At 46.0% G+C, this 12,774-nt stretch overlaps 1 non-coding gene across 1 annotated transcript; it reads right to left on the bottom strand.

Moving 5' to 3' along the window:
- Nucleotides 1-12,354: 12,354 nt before the first annotated feature.
- Nucleotides 12,355-12,443, bottom strand: LOC124078845 (small nucleolar RNA SNORD103/SNORD85). The gene has a single exon (XR_006847075.1). It is a non-coding gene; the product is annotated as a small nucleolar RNA SNORD103/SNORD85 (small nucleolar RNA).
- Between the last annotated feature and the right edge of the window lie 331 nt (nt 12,444-12,774).

Here is a 12,774-nt window from a genome sequence, read left to right as displayed (position 1 = left end):
TATTGGAGTCTGAGGCACGTGGAATCTGCCACTGGGGTGCACTGACTGTTGGGTTTGGAACACGTACATTGCCAGAGATGCCCCTTTTTAATAATGATTCCTGCCCACCGTCAGGAACTGGTAGAGGCAGGGCATCTTATATCCAGAGCACCACATAGAATGCTGTGACCTAACCTGCCCATCCTCACTCTGGTACTTATGAATCTTACCAGTAAAATCAGACAGGTTTAAGAGAGCTTGATCTTCAAGTGGAAATAAATGGTCCATCTAAGATGAGGCCTGATCAGGACCCCAGGAACCAGCAGGCTCCATAGACAAATAGTTACCTTATCAGAAGGGACCAAGAGACTCACAGAGGATGCTTTATTCCTCTGGTGACTACCCAGGGTTCAAGATTCAAAGATGTGCCTGCTGACAGTATGGCCAGGTTTATGGATGGTTCTGTGAAACTAAAAGCAGACAGGGTCCCCTGGACTATGGCTACCCTCTGGCCAGCAGGTACCTATCTTTTGATGGAGACTGGATATGAACAACCCATCCAATGGGACAAATTGCAGGCATGATGAAGGCCACCCTGGCCACTCCTCCCACCATGCCTTGCTACATCCTGCCAATTCATGGCCCAAAGTCCCCCCATCTGGTCAGGAGAATGGCAAAGGAATGACTGGACTATTAAGGGACCCCCAATGTTGGGACAAAGACTACAGGAGAAGCTCGCTGCCTGGGAAGGACGAATATATGTCACCCACCTGGGTGTTCACAAAAAAGGAAACTCTGAAATAGAACATGAACAGAACTCTCAAGCCAAGCAGGCTTGTGCCCATGAGGATCAACAGTCACTCACTTGACACACCAGTGGACCAGACAAGGACGTCTACTTCAGATGTGACCAGGGGCCACGGGCTGTGGGGTGACCCTGGAAGATGTCAAGACAAAGGGTGCTGTACAGCCATGCTATATTTGCCCATGGACCCAGATCATTCCCAGAGGAGCCCTGAGTCACAATACCTGAGGACAAGGACACGCCCAGTCTGGCAGATGGACCACACTAGGCCCTGACCCCCAGCCAGGGGGTTATCAGTGGTGCCTCTCTGCCATTTCCCCTACTCAGGCTAGAGCATTGCCATTCCAGCCTGTCATGGACGTGGGAACTGTCAGAGCCACCCTTGGACAGGACCTATGTCATGATTTTGGATGTCTCAGGAGACTGTACTCTGACCTTGGAGGTCTTCACTGCCCAAGTAGCATGACAGGGGGGGCACTTCCCTGGAGTACGCTGGACGTTCCATACCCTGTCAGGAGCAGGCCAGCAGAGCCACTGAAAGGTGGGTGTCCAACCCACATGACACGGAGGCCACTGGACATTCAGCACTGACCCCAGCAAAGGGAAACGTGGCACCACAGCACCCATGGGGACATGCTGAGGCAGGTGGGATGAGGTGTGCTGGCAGCCACCTCCTAGGCTGCACCTGCTACATCCCAGTCTCAGGTAACCAACCATCCATTTTCTTCTTCTCCATTAGAGCACAGCCTTGGGGTGGCCTGTGATTCAGGCCACCACAGTACCCCAGACAGGGTCCCCAACCCTAATCTGGAGGCCATGTTTACCCTGAGCGCCTCCTTTAATGGGGTTTTATGGGAGTGAAGAACCAGACCAAGGAGCACCTTTAATGGCTCTGGGGCATCTGGTTATCCCATTTGTGTGGACAATGTTATCAAGGTTGTACAGGATGCAACCTCCCTTCCTGGACTGGCTGAGTGAGATCAAAAGGTCAGGGCCAAACAACAAGGGCAATGGGTGTCCTGAGGAGACCTGGACAGCCTGGGTTGTGGTACCTGGGCAGCTGGCACCCCAAGATAAAGACAGAACACCTCTGGCCACAGGAGGTACAGGCATCTAATCTCTCCTCTTGTTCCTTCAAAACACCCAGTGGTGCCTGGATTGAGAACGGTGGGGGTGGGGTGAGCACAGCCGCCTGGCAGGGAGAGAGTTAAAGCATGCTGTGTTCAGATCATAGGCCCCAGACCCAGGAAGTTCTCAAGTGGCCAATCATCTGGCAGGATCCTAACAGCCACTGACAATTCTGATGGAAGGGTGAGCCCCTCAGTATGGGTTCATATACACAGGATGCCTAATAGCCCATGCAAGAGGCTTACCTTGAAAACAGACATAAAACTCTTAAAAATACACATAAAATCAGAGATGTACTCCCAACACTGACATTGATGTGGCTGTTACCTAACTCGTGATTAGAGCAGACACAAGCTTGGTACAATCAGACTCCTAGCAACTCTCTCCGACCAGAGTGACCTTTGTGGGGAGTACTGGCCTGCAGAGTGCCTGTCGCCCTCAGGTGGGGCGTGCTGTTTGGGATTCTTGGGTCCTCAGGTATTTGTGCAAAAGGACACTCTAAATTGGAAGGACCACTCACTCTGACACATCACAGGGTTGCCTGAGGCACCCTGCCAGGGTGGGGATAGCTGAACTCTGGCTCTACTCTGACAGTCTATGCTGTCCTCCCACCCAGTGTAGGTGCACATGACATGGGGAAAAAAAATGGCGCACCACTTGACCTTGACTAAGCAGAGATACCTCCTATTACTGCCCCAGGTATTCAGGATGAAGAGGACTCAGTAACTCTCTAGCCTCGAGGTGGTGGATCTCTTAGTTGTCCTTGATTACCTGCTGGCAGTAGGGGCAGTGTCTGGGTCACTGTCAACACCTCTGACTGTGTATACATCAATAATTCAGGAAAGGTAGGAATCAGCCTGGAGGACCTCCAGCTCCAACGGGATGGTGGTCAGCTGTCCACCAGCACTTCCCCTGACCTGATTCACTCTTTACCTCTTTAGCTGGCTCAACTCTGGTAGTTAGGGTTCCTGGAGGAGGATTATCCTCCAAGCAGGACTGACCATCCCCCTAGATCTGGTCTTCCTAGTAATCCTGATGAAGTGCTGTCTCTAAATGACTGAGAGATTCTTGGAGCAAGCCATATCCAGAGGGGTGGCTCCAGGGCCTCCATTAGGCCCCATGCTGCCTGCGGGTTCTGGGTGGGCCATGGTCCTGCCAGACTGGGTAGGTTCTATCTGCTGTTTCAGCAGCAAGGTGAGGTTGGGGTGGGTGTTGGGAAAGTGTATGAAGCCTTTTGACTCTCAGGGACCACATAGGAATGGGCCTTGGGCCTGGAACACTTTCTAATCAAGAGATAAAAGAGCCACACCCTGGGCCCAGTTTGGCCTTGGGTGGGAACACCAGCTCCCATTGCAGGCTCAGGGTGTGCTTTGTCCTAGTTAAGCACATGCATCAGTGGCCCTCAGGCATGATCCTGCTCTCAGAGTTTCAGACTCGGGCCTGGGGAGGAGATTAGATAAGGTCATTCTGCTATAGCAGGAGGAGGGTGCATGGAAGCCAATTGACCAGTTGCTGCAGGGGGTTTTCCTTGGCAAATCTAACTCCAAGATGCAGCTGGCAGAAGTGCTTGAACTTCTGCTTCTGGTGATAGGCTGCAGATGCCGCCTGCTCAGCACTACATATGCTAGAACAGAAATAGAGAAGTCTGAGCTTCTGACAACTTTGTGGAGTGGCAGTACCTGCCTTAATCTTCTTTCACATGAGAAGATAGTCTCTAATTTGTTTAAGAGTCTGTTTAAGAATTTCTTAAACAATGCACAAAAGACTATATAATGGTAAAAAAAAATATATATATATATATATAGTACTGAACTGTATTAAAATGCACTTTTTTCAACACACAAACATACAGATACACACACACACACACACACATGCATGTACGCACATGCCACAAACTGGAAGTATGTTATATATAAATATACTAGACTGGCAAACGTATTTAGCATATGTAAGAAACTATAAACCAATTTTAAGAGATAAATTACTTGTATTACTCATGATTCTTTAGAAAAACCAAACCAACAGGATAGATACAGATCTACAGAAAAAAAATAAGGGAATTCATTATGAGAAATTAGCTCATGAGACTATAGGGACTGAGAAGTCACAGAGTCTGTCTACTGCAAGCCGGAGACCCAGGAAAGCTGGCCTAGTCTAATCTTCTTTACTCAGTCCACTGATTCAACTGCTAACCTCTTCCAGACATATCTTCACAGTCACACTCAGAAATAAGGTTTCACGATTTATCTGGGTATACCTTAGCCCAGTCAAGTTGAACATACAATTAACCATCGCAATACCAAAAGATGACTAGGTAAAAGGCATTAGCTAGCAGACATTACCAAAGAATAAATAGAAATTATGAATGATCTATGAGAAGATGCACAGCCTCACTATCTAAAATTGCAATTGTTATGCTCGAATTCAGGACCCCCAAAAGACCACCAGAGACCAAGATCGATGTAAACAGCAAAGAGGTGTTTATTGCGAGCTAGCTCCGTCCTCCGCGCATGCACACAGCAACTGGTGATGCTGAGAGGCCCCGAGCCCAGGGTTTGCAACAGTTTTATACATTCTTTGGAGAAAGCAGGGACCCCCACATACATCATAGCATCTCTTAGCAAATCATCACACACTGCGGGAAAATCAAATAACAACTCTAAAACATGATTAGCACATTCACTGGCGGGAACAAGTTGGGTAGGGGTGATTAGCTACTACAAGAGGGGGATTCATTTGAACTGATTGGTTTAAGCCAAGAGGGGTGTTCATGCTGAACTACATGGTTTCCCAACACCATAAACTACTGGGAGGGTCATCTGGCATCCCAGGTATTTCCCTGTCTCATGCAGATTGGTGGCTGCTAGGGGGTTGCTATGGGTCCCCACCTAGCCTGACTGAGTCAGGGACACCAGGTGCAGCAGATCTCTCCTGTTATTTGTAGATAAACCACTTAGCAGGGTGGGAATGTACCTAGGAGTGCTCTGTGGGTCTTTCCAAGGACAAAGGTCATGTCCCTTCCTCGGACAGGATTTGCTCTGAAGTACAGGCTGATTTTTCACAATGGAATACCACTTCACATCCACTAGATTGGAAAGATAAAGTCCAACAAAGTCAAGGAATGAGACAAATGTGGTAAAATGGGAATGCCTACACGGTGCAGGGAAAGCATTCTCGGTACTGTCTCATAAGGTCAAGGACCCATACCCTACCTCCCAGCAGTTGACTCTTACTTTTCCTTCTACAAGTATTTTTGAACTTGTGAATCAGGACACATGTTTAATTAATTAATTTATTTATTTTTGGCCATGTCATTGTGAAACTGGATTTTCTGCTCCCTCTGATATCCTCGGCAGGCCAGAGCTACTAGTGCTACCACCCAGCGGCAGCTCCACCTGCATTTCCTTCCTGGGTTCCTGTCTCTCGTACTCCAAGAATGAAATCCATGGAGAGCAAGAGAGTGAGTGTGAAAGTAATATTTATTTGAGCTCTCACCAAGCAAGAGGTGCCATGAGAGCAGGCTGTCACTTAATGCTAGTCTAGAGGTTTTTGTGGCTGCTCTTGGGGACGTGGTTTGATATTTATGCTAATCAGGTATTGGGAAATGCTAAGGCCATTGGTCTGGCCTGCATCATCCTGATTGATTTGCCCTTTTAGTTGTTGTGTTTAAGTTTTCTGTAGCCATTGCTCAGGTGTCCACCCCATTGTCTCTTTTCCCACCTCTTTGGGACAGAGGAGTAGGCGGAAATGTTTGGAATGTGTCTGCAGGGCAATCCGCTTCTGTGAAGCAACCTGTACTTCCTGTCCTACTGAGAGAAGCCTTTTGGGATGCCCATTGCTTTAACTGCCTGCCTATGTTTTACTATCTGACTATCCTGTCTATTCAATTATTTGGAATTAAAAGTAGAAGCCATCCAAATGTCCATTGACAGAAAATGGAGCCACACAAAACTACACACAACATTTTGGTGAAAATGATCCACCTAAACTTGCGTGGAATAACATGGATGAATCTTAGGAATAAAATACTAAGGGAAGAATGTCACCAAAAAACTATATCCAGGATAAATGCCCTTTAATAAAGCTCAGAAACATGATGAGAAAGCAATGATTGGTGACTTCAATGGTAATGGTAATTTCTAGTCTGGGTTTAAGTAGTGGTTTCACGGGTATCTGATTTACTAATATGCTTTAGAAGTAGCATACACATGATAATTATTCTTCTGATGTATGAAACAACATATTTCAAAATAATTTCTAACCATTAAATGAACCATTTACCCCTCTGGCTGTTTTTCAGCTGCCTTCCCATTTGTTGCCTATGTGTGGCCATCAAATTCCTCATCAGGAAGTAAAGGACTGTGGTTCTCTTTCAGATGTGATGGCTTCCCAGCACCTCTTGCACACTGTCTTATGTTTAGGAGATGTTCCAACTTGGGAGCCCCAGAGCCCTGGGAGAAAACTGAAGACTCGTTTCCCAGTGGGTTGCCCAGCCCAAGGCTCCATGGATCCTTGGGGAGATTTTGATTAGGGGAGAGCAATCTGAGGAGGGAGATTCTTGTGGGATCAGAGCTCCTAGTGGGGCAGAAGCAGAGGCTCCTGTTATTCAGAGGTGGCAGTGGTCTTGACACGGAATTTGTAGGGCAGAAATGCTGGGGCGTCAGCTGCAGCAAAGGAAGCCAGAGTGGAGGACAGCAGGGCTCCCATCAGATCAGTCCTGAAGCCCTCTAGACAGTTGCTGGACCCTCTGCCTCAAGTCTTCCCTCTGATCCTCAAACCACCCTTTCAGAAAACTCCATCCCTGCTGAACCAACAAGGGGTGGCATCTGCAAGCTGCTGTCCCCTCCAACTACCTTGGACAGACTCTCCTGCTGTTGTAACAGCCGCAAAGACTGCCACCCTGTTCCAGATTAGCTCTACTTTGTGAAATTGTCCATTGTAAAGGGACAATTCATTTTCCCCAACATTGTAACTTCTTTTAAAAGAGCACAAAACAAAACCACTCTTTAAATAGCTGAGATATTAACTACTGCTGTCAACTATTCTAGGAAAAGGGGACAAAAACCCAAATGAAACATAACAAAATTTGTCCCAGACCCTCGAATCAGTAGATGTCTTTTAGTTTTTTTTCAGAACCCAGAAGAGCTGGTGGTTTTCAAATAACATCAAAATACAGGCCAAGGACTTGCTAATCCTGTTCTCTAATTAAAAGAAGAATAATGTTTAACTTGCATGAATATAATGTGTTTATCTAAAGGATGGTAGGAGAAGAGAGGAAGGTCGTTTGTGATGGCAAGAATGTTCTGACTGAAGAGAAAGAAAAACATCCCCTGAAGACGGCTGTGCACCGAGAGGCCAGGCTCAGCACAGCACTCTCCCATAACTAACCACTCCCCTCTTTTCCTCCTCATGTCAACCTTTCCAGGTACCTGAATTCTTTGAAAATTGTCACCAGGATGAAAATCCAGCCATTTTCCTGATCAGCTAGTTGATCATAACAAAACATGATTTCCTTCCCACCAACCCAGTCTCTCAATACTGGCTGTCATGCAGTGAACAGAACTAATCATTTTTGAACAATAGTTCTGCATTTCATAAACTGAGACCCAACCTGTTCCTAGTATTAGGGATACAAAATATAAAATTATATACATACACATATGAACACACACACACCAACATGTTTCACGCCCTCAAGGAGCACCAAGTGTCATCAGGAAGGTGGTGCTGGAGACCACTCTTGGTTAATGGGACATCCACTCACGTCCCTTTCCCTCCTTGCCTGCTTCTGTTACAGGAGCCAAGAAAGATCAACACCCACCCCACGCAGCAAGGTGCAGCCATGTGACCCAGTTCTGGCCAACAAGAAATGGGTGGAAGTCTGCTGGTCGGGGCTTTATAGAAATTTTTTGCTCTTTCCACCAAAGACAGATGAGGGTGGGAGCCATGACTTCCTCCATCCTGCTGCCTTGGGTGTGACTGTGATCCCTGCACCCTCATGCTACCAAGGAGCACAGGCCAGCCAAGAGCTGGGACAGCTGGCGCTGCACAAGCAGCCGAACGAATCAACTGGGGTTGGACAAAGCCCGTCTCTGGACTTGCTGCCTTGTGAGAAATGGAGGCTGCTATTAGTTTACATCACTGTTAATCAAAACATTCTGCTTCTTGCAGTTGAAAACATTCATAACTTAGAGAAAAATTACAAAGAGCAGTAGGTGTTGTAAACATGTTAAGGAAGGGCCTCTGTCTTGACCAACACAGTAGAACCTTCCATGTCCGTGTGCGCCTTACTCTGGGGAGCACTGGAAACTCTTGAGCACCCAATCACAGCAAAACTCCTTCCTCTGCTGGCGCCATTAATGTTACAAAGCTGAGATCAATGGCCAAGTGCCTAATGCCAGAGCTGTGTGAAGGAACTGTCCCCACAGGTACCTCCCAGCACACTCATTCATATTATAAGGGCAGGGCCAGCCTCATGGGCAGGCGACTCATGTAGCTCCATAGGTTCCCGCACCTACAAGTGTTCCGTGCTTGGTTTAATACTCTGCTATTAGCACCTGAAATTCTTAGTTTTTAAACACAGGGCCTCATGTTTTTGTTCCAGCCTCTGCAAATTACATAACTGGATCTGTGAAGAGATGCTAAAATATGAGTACAATAGTATCCATGATTTCACTTTCATGGTTTCAGCTAACTAAGATCTGAAAATATTAAATAGAAACTTCCAGAAATAAACAGTTCATAAGTTTTAAATGACTTTTATCATGGTATATTGTTATAATTATTCTACTTATTATGTAATATTGCTAATCTCTTACTGTGCCTAATTCATAAATCAAAGTTTATCATAGGTATGTTTGGACAGGGGAAAAAACAGTATATATAGGGTTTGTTGCTAACCTGCCCACGTTTCAGACATATACTGGGGGTCTTGAAATGTATTTACTGTGGATAAGGGGCACTACTGTAGACCAAATCAGACATGTGGTACCAATTAACTCAATTTCCCTCACCTCCATCCTCATATATTTGTTGAAATATAAATTGACTTCTTCCTACTGAAGCGCATACATGGTACCCTCACATGAAAACCACACTCTCCTCATGATGCTGACTTGGCCCTGGGGGTGGTTTTTTAATATGAACGTGCAAGGATAAAGAAGCAGCTCCCTACCTTGAAAACAGCCTGTTTGACAGTTTCTTGGTCTGTAGCCTCCCTGGGAAAAAAAAACAAATAATGCTGCTGTATGACGTACCTTATTATCTAATCTCTAACTCTCTATGCTTTACAAGAGTTTGCTCAGTCTGGTAAGGAAAAATTAAACCCAAGTGAGAAAAAGAAACATACAAAGTATGAAATGTATTACTAGTTTGAAACCATGGCAAAGGAGTGAAGATCATATTTTGAGCAAAACCGCGTAAAGTTATCTGTGTATATTAGTTAGAATTCAAGTTCAGCTACTGTACCAAAGATCAAATAATAGTGGCCCAGTAAGAGACATGTCTGCTTCTTTAAGTGACAGCTAAGACATAGCTGTTCAGAGATTAGTCACTGGCCCATTTATGTTACAAAGCTGAGACCCGCTGGTGACCCGTTTCCTTAGTCCTGGGGTTTAAAACGCTGGGCCTCTGGCTCCCCGCATCATGTCTACCTCCCAGGGAGAGAGAGAGAGGAGCAGAGGAGGAGCAAGGCTCACACTCCCATTTTTTGGAAATCTTTAGGTTTCTTCCAAGGCACTCTCGGTTCTCCTCCAGCCCCTGGTTGCTCCTTCTTCATCCTGGGCTCGTTCTTCCTCCTTGTTCCAGTGCCTTGGTGTGAAAGGCCCTTGAGCTCAATTCTTGGGTCTTTGCCTTGTCTCCCCACTCTGTCTACCCTCTTTCCTTTCATGGCTTCAGGGATCATCTTCATACAACGACTCCCAAATTTTTATCTCCATCCCAGAACTTTCTCCTGAACTCCAGACTCATTTATCAAGCTGCTTCCTTCACATTGCCCTAGGATGACTAGCAAGTGTGGATACCCGGACCTCCCCCTGCAGACCCGCGTGTCCTCGGCCTTCCCCATCGTCACCATCCTGGTCCTCTCCACACTGATGGCAACTTCGCCCTCATGGTCACGAGGGCCAAAAGGTGGAATTGTCTTTAAGTCATCCCTCAAACCCAACTTCTAGTCTATGAAGAAGGTCCCACAGCTTACCTAACAGACAGCTGGAATCTGATACGGCTCCCGGCTTCCCTCCAAACACCGCAGTCTGACCCTCATCTAGAGCATCACAGTAGCCTAACTGGTCCTTTCCACCTTTGTCCTCCACAGACTATTCTCCACCCACTGGTCTGAGTTATACTTTCCAAGGCAGATCACGTGTCCCCCTCTGTTCAAAACCCTCTAAGTTCCCAACTGCGCTCAGAGTAAAGGTGGAGTCCTCGGAGTGGCTGTGAGTCCTACATGGTCAGCCCTCCCTGTCTCCATTCATCCATGATTTTACTTCTCCTGCTCCCTTTCATCCCTCGAGGAGCTGTGCAGCCTCCTCCCTGTTCCTCAAGTGTACCGGCAAGCTCCTGCCTCGGGCCTTGGCACCGGCCGTTCCCCAGGCCTGCAAGCTCTTTTCCCAGATCAACTGTGTTTCATGCTCCCCAGATCCCCACTGACTGCTCCCAGCCTCTTCTCGCTCTCTTTTTATCCAGCACTTATCACCTTCTGACATACCATACAGTGTAGCTGTTCTTGTGTGTGTGTGTGTGTCCCCCACTTGTGATTCCCCAGAAGCAAGGATCTTGATACCTCTTATTCACTGAGGTACCCTGAGTGGCCACAGCCATTCCTGGCTTTTAGTAAGTGTTAAACAGATACTTTTAAATGAACTCATGGATGAAGCACGACCTTGCCTTGAAAGCTGCACAGGCGCCCTTTACTTCCACTCCTTCCCATTACCTGAAACCTAGTCATTCTAGAAAAAAGTCAGGAAGTATAATTTTTAATTAAGTAATGATGTGCCTTGCCGAATCTCCCATTGCTAGAGGAATAGGAAAATTCATTTTGGGGTATAGCTCACACTCTCAATATTTTCCTAAGCAAGTATGACTGAATAACATTTTCTACTTATGATTTGGTGGGGAGAGATTGCAAAAGTAAAAGGATGGGGCTGGGGGGGCAGCTCAGTGGCAGAGCAGATGCCTAGCATGCATAAGGCCCTGGGTTCAATCCTCAGCACTACAAAAAATAAAAATAAATAAATAAAACTAAAAATATAATAAAAGGAGATTTTAGGAAAGTTAAGAGTATGCCATAGTTAATACATATACTGACTCCTTTAATCCAAACACAAGAAAGAGATATGTACAATTTTTGCTACTTGAAAATGTTTCTCCCTGCCTTCTGTAAATAAATGCCAACATTTAATTTTTTTTTTATAAATACTCTTTTCTTTAATATTTATTTTTTAGTTTTTGGCGGACACAACATCTTTGTTTGTATGTGGTGCTGAGCATTGAACCCTGGCCGCACGCAAGCCAGGCGAGTGCGCTACCGCTTGAGTCACATCCCCAGCCCCAACATTTAATTTTTAATTAACTAATTTATTCATTTATTTAGTACCAGCGATTGAACACAAGGGTGTTTGACCACTGAACCACATACCCAGCCCTTTTTATTTTTTTAATTTTGAGACAGGGTGTCACTAGGTTGCTTATAGCCTCACTTAGTTGCTAAGGCTGGCTTTGAACTGGCAATCCTCCTGCCACAGTCTCCTGAGCTGCTAGGATTACAGGCGTGCACCACCAAGCCTGGTCAACATTTTAAGTCTGCTGGAAGCAGCGTTGGATCATTAGCCTGTTCAGGGGTCTGCAAAGTGATGTGACTGATATTCATCAATGTTGATGTGACAATTCCCTTCTCTCCTCTCTGATGACTCTCCACTCTGCCTCTCCCTGGGATTCTTCCATTACCTGATGTTAGGTGTCTTCTTTAGCTTTTTCCATTCCCTTGCTTATCTTGCTTGTGATGGCTCACTTAGGGAAACTATCCCATCTGTTGGCTGTAGAACTCACCCTGGTGCAAGTCTGCATCTTCATCTCAAGCCCCCACTGGACATTTTTTTTTCCCACTTGCTTCCCCTTCAATGTCCCATTCCTGAAGTATGTAATAACCACTCCCAAATAGCTTGCCTTCACAGCATCTCCCTTCTAAGCAGGAAGGAGGGGTTAGGACCCTAAACACTGCACTTGGGTATGTCTCCCACACCCACAGGCTTTATCTAGCTGATTCCACCTTTCATTTCTCAAATGGAGTCAGCTATCAAGTTCCATCAGAAAGTCATGCCTCCAGCTAGCTTATTAGAAGATAACCTTTCCAAAAATTTAAAATCCTGACTCTGATAGAGAAATAAAAATGAACACATGTCAAAGATTTTATTTCACTCATGAAGGAATTGAGAAACTAATGTGACTCCATTTTAAAAAAATAAATAAATAAAGATTCTCATTATCAAACTCTGTTCTCAGTGAGGGCAAGTGGGTCATCATTGCCAAAAAAATAAATAAATAACAGCAGCTTCTACCTCAAGGCCTGTCCTAAGGAAGAGGGCGTGACCCTTGTCCTTGGAAAAACCCACAGAGCACTCCTAAGTACATACCGACCCTGCTGAGTTGTTTGTCTGTAAATAACAGGAGAGGTCTGAGGCGCCAGGTGTCCCTGACTCAGTTAGGATAGGTGAAGACCCATAGCAACCCCCTAGCAACCACCAATCAGCATGAGACAGGGAAAATACCTGGAATGCCAGATGACCCCCCAGTAGTTTATGGTGGTTGATAACATGTTGGGAAACCATGTAGTTTAGCACATACACCCCTTGTGGCCTAAA

This window comes from Marmota monax, unplaced genomic scaffold (assembly GCF_021218885.2).
Source record: "Marmota monax isolate L192 unplaced genomic scaffold, Marmota_monax_Labrador192_F-V1.1 WCK01_AAM20220418_F8-fsc00009, whole genome shotgun sequence".
NCBI classification, from domain to species: Eukaryota; Metazoa; Chordata; class Mammalia; order Rodentia; family Sciuridae; genus Marmota; species Marmota monax.
The sequence above is the reverse complement of the archived record's forward strand: the minus strand, read 5'-3'. Positions and strand labels throughout refer to the sequence as shown.